Below are 4881 nucleotides of genomic sequence, written 5' to 3' on the forward strand. Positions count from 1 at the left end.
GAACACATCATGCGACAAGCTGGGCTTGAGGAATCCAAGGCTGGAATTAAAATCTCTGGAAGAAACATTAACAATCTCAGATATGCAGATGATACCACTTTGATGGCTGAAAGTGAAGAGGAACTGAGGAGCCTTATGATGAAGGTGAAAGAAGAAAGTGCAAAAGCTGGCTTGCAGCTAAACCTCAAAAAAACCAAGATTATGGCAACCAGCTTGATTGATAACTGGCAAATAGAGGGAGAAAATGTAGAAGCAGTGAAAGACTTTGTATTCCTAGGTGCAAAGATTACTGCAGATGCTGACTGCAGTCAGGAAATCAGAAGACGCTTAATCCTTGGGAGAAGAGCAATGACAAATCTTGATAAAATAGTTAAGAGCAGAGACATCACACTGACAACAAAGGTCCGCATAGTTAAAGCAATGGTGTTCCCCGTAGTGACATATGGCTGCGTGAGCTGGACCATAAGGAAGGCTGAGAGAAGGAAGATCGATGCTTTTGAGCTGTGGTGTTGGAGGAAAATTCTGAGAGTGCCTTGGACTGCAAGAAGATCAAACCAGTCCATCCTCCAGGAAATAAAGCCAGACTGCTCACTTGAGGGAATGATATTAAAGGCAAAACTGAAATACTTTGGCCACATAATGAGAAGACAGGACACCCTGGAGAAGATGCTGATGCTAGGGAGAGTGGAAGGCAAAAGGAAGAGGGGCCGACCAAAGGCAAGATAGATGGATGATATTCTAGAGGTGACGGACTTGTCCCTGGGGGAGCTGGGGGTGTCGACGACCGACAGGAAGCTCTGGCATGGGCTGGTCCATGAAGTCACGAAGAGTCGGAAGCGACTAAACGAATAAATAACAAAAAAAAAAGTTTGGCTTTGCCAGGAATTGGGATTTTCCAGGAAAGTGAGACAAATGGAATATCTGCTTTTATGGGAATTCTAGTTCTGAAGTAATATGTAATGTCTAGCCTGAAGTCTGTATTAGGATTAATTTATTTTTCTGTGGTATGTCAACCTAATGTTCTTATTTCTCTCTACAGAATTAGGGAACAGAGCATGTAACCTCAGCCTTGCATCCCATCCTTCAGGCTGGGCAGAAAGTTACTAATTTTAATACATTAACTTCTGGTAGTCTAATTTTAAACTGCAACATCTCCCATCAAACAAGGAGAAAGATTAATTTGTAAGCAGACCATCATCATTTTTAAGCATACCTGGAACACTGAATTTCTTTTGTACTTTGAGGGGCTTTTTAATGTTTTTTTTTCTTTAAAAAATTCTTATGAGATTGGCCTCTCTTCCAAAGAGGAGGAGAAGGGCTGAAATCACACATTTTTATGCTACATGGCCAAGAGCATTTTCAAACATTTTCGAAACTGTTTCCCATGTTTTACTGTTTGACCTTTTAAATGTCAGAAATGTAGGACAAATTCTGAGAGCCCTATCTTTCATATCTATGAGAGCCAGTTTGGTCTAGTGGTTAAGGCAATGGGCTAGAAACCAGGAGGCCATGAGTTCTGGTCCCGCCTTAGGCATGAAAGCCAGCTGGGTGACCCTGGGCCAGTCACTCTCTCTCAGCCCAACTCACCTCACAGGGTTGTTATTGTTGTGGGGAAAAGAGGAGGAGGAAGGCGTATTAGGTATGTTCCTCGCCTTGAGTTATTTATAAAAATAATAAAGGCGGGATAGTAAATAAATAAATAAATAAATAAATAACTGCATGGATCAGGAAAGAATGGTCATCTGGAAGATAGGTGGGGTTAGTGTAGGAAGAGCCAGATGGATTCTGGAAGAGGAAATTTAAGATCCTCCCAACCTTCCACCTATGGGCTTAGCTGGTTTGCGCTACATAAGGCTATTCAGGGTCACAAAACCCAAGAAAGATAGTTGCAAATGCCAGGATTGCACTGCATCAATTTTTTATGGCTGTGGCTGGAGAAAGAATGTTTCTACCCAAATTTGGCACAAGTAAAATGCATACTCCTCTAATTTGTCATAGCCGTTGTTCCTGTAACAATTGGGGCACTGCTGTTTCATGCTTTTTATTCTCTTGGGGAATGGGTTGATAAGGTATCATCCGAAATATATCAACAAAATCAATAAATCAAGAAGTCTCTAAGTATACCACCAGAGCACTGCAAAATAAAAATGGTACAACTAATTATCAAAATGGTCACACAAAGTCTGAAATGGAATTTTCTCTAGTTTCCCACCTTGATACATATTAAGTTATCACCATTAAATTCAGTTTGGTATATTACACAGTACAGTATAATGTAGTGTGGGTTGTGGTATGGCAATGACATTTTATTAAATTGGAAATGAAAGCTAAGGAACCTGGACAATACTCAGAATAGAGCTGGATCTCAGGAGAAATCCTTGATTCCTAAGTCTTTATTCTCAAAATGCCTGGCTTTACAGTCATATATTTCAGTGCCATTCTGTTTGTTGATCTACTACTTACTGAAGATACTGTACTATTCTTGCTTGGGGACTGTGTAATATCTTCAGGATAAGGTTCCCTGAGTTATAGGTTCAGAAGTGATAGAAGGAATTGGTTCTGTCCTGATAGAAGAGATGGAGGGGAAAATTCCTCTTACTCCCTAGGCCAGGGTTTCTCAGCCAGGGTTCCGTGAAACCCTAGAGTCCCACAAGAGGTCACTAGAGGTTCCCTAGGAGACCACAACATATCTACACAGACAGAAAAGTGCTTGTGATTTTCTATGTCCATGCCAATTTATGATGTTATACGTTTTCATGTGTACTCCAAACCTCCAAAATATCAGGACTCGTTGTTCTAGATAAAGGCCTCTAGGGAAATGTATAAAGTGATATAGTCAAATTCAAATTCTTAGCAAATGCTGAAAAAGTATATGATTTTTGCCCAATAGATGGTTTTCTTACTCCTTGAAAAAACAACACTGACATGACATAAGTATGATGTGACAGGTAGTAATGGGCAGTGACAGAAGGTTCCAGTAATGAAGAGAGTGCTTGCTCATTGACAAAGAGTATGACATGCTTGGAAATTTGTAATTACTTTTGTAGTAATGAACTATGACATCTGCCTGCCATATTGAATCGCATTCAAAGGGCATTGTTGGGAGAACCAAAAACTCCAATGAATATACTTGATGTGTAATTGCAGGATGTAATTTTAACTTATGAACTTTTTTTTCATATGTAGCTGAGTTGATCTGCAAGAACATCCTCAGTTCTGACATCACGAATGGCCCCTATATTTCAGTCTGTGAATCAATTCAAAATTATCAGTGTTAATGGTACAGAGACAGAACAAAATTTAAAATGTATGATAAATTGGATGCAAAATTTTAAAGAAATAGTCCCAATACAACAATTGGAAGAATTGTGGAATAAATCTATAAAATTTACCCCAAGCTATAATTTAAGACAAAACTGTATAAAATGTTTTACAGATGGCATACAACTCCATCAAATTGCCAAAATCAACAACTCATACACTAATAAATGTTGGAAATGCCACAAGATAGAAGGAACATTCTACCACATGTGGTAGACATGCAAAATACCCCAAAAGTATTTGAAGACATACACAGCACGATTCAGATAATCTTAAAAATCAAATTTGAAATGAAAGTACAATTCTTTTTACTAGATATAATTTCAGAACATATCAATTAAAAATCATAATTTATTAAGATACATGCTTATGGCTGTGAGGACAAACTTCGCACAAGATTGGAAAAAAGTACCAACAATATCTGATTGAGAACTTAAACTAGGAGAATATGCAGCAATGGAGAAACTAACAGTATCCAGTATACATAATAAGTTCAACTAAATTTAAGCAAGGATGTCTTACATATATACTAGGTATCATGCAGCAAGGCCAATACAAACACTTTAAGTATGGTTTCTAAAGTTTATATTAAAAAATACTGTAAATTGGTTGGAGCACAATGAAGAGGTAAGTCAGCTACTACTATTTTTAGTAGTTGTTAGTAGTAGTTTTTTTCTTTTTTAGTATTTATAAATAATAATATAGTGGAGATTTTGGTGCTAAGCTCAAAGATTTATCCCTATTTTTCATAACATAAAAACAATTCATTGTACTTTCTTTGGAATAGTTTATATTTTAATAATGTTATATTGAGCATTAATTATATAACTTCAGCAATTTTCCTTGTCAACTTACTGATATTTTGAAACTATATCTTTTTTTTAAATAAATAAATTTGAAAATATCAGTGTTATTTACAAGAAAGTCCATGATTTTTTGCACAACTGTTGCGATTTGCAGTCCCACCCATTCCAACTTATGTTGATGCCTAGTATATCTTTAAATATAGTAGAATGTGTCCAAAGTCCCTCAAAATGTCAGAGATCTTCGTTCTAGACAAATTCCTCCAAGGAAAATTACTGTATAGTGTCTTAGAGTAGAGCAGGCAATCTTTTTCATGCTGAGGGTCACATTCCAACCTGCCAGGAGCCAACGTCCATAAAATAAAGCCATTATGAAATGTAGTGGGGAAAAAATTCCTTATCCTTTTCCTGTTTCCATTCCAATGGATTAATAATATCAGTAAAATAGCAATCATCATTAAATTGAATCATAGAATTGTACAGTTAGAAGGACCACAATAATCCTTTGCATTGTAGAAGAAAATCAAACTATGTTTAAGTGGTGGCTGTCCACCCTTTTCTTCAAAGCCTCTAGAGAACCCAAAAGTTCCATAGGTAGATTGTTCTATCATTCTGTCAGGATTTTTCTCCTTACATTTGAATGAAATCTAGGTAACTGCAACTTACACCAGTTACTTCTGGTCCTAGTTTTTAGGGCCATAGAAAACAGTTCTTGATCACATTCTGTAGAACTGTCATCTATCTCCTCACTCAATGT

This window comes from Candoia aspera, chromosome 4 (assembly GCF_035149785.1).
Source record: "Candoia aspera isolate rCanAsp1 chromosome 4, rCanAsp1.hap2, whole genome shotgun sequence".
Classification (NCBI taxonomy): domain Eukaryota; kingdom Metazoa; phylum Chordata; class Lepidosauria; order Squamata; family Boidae; genus Candoia; species Candoia aspera.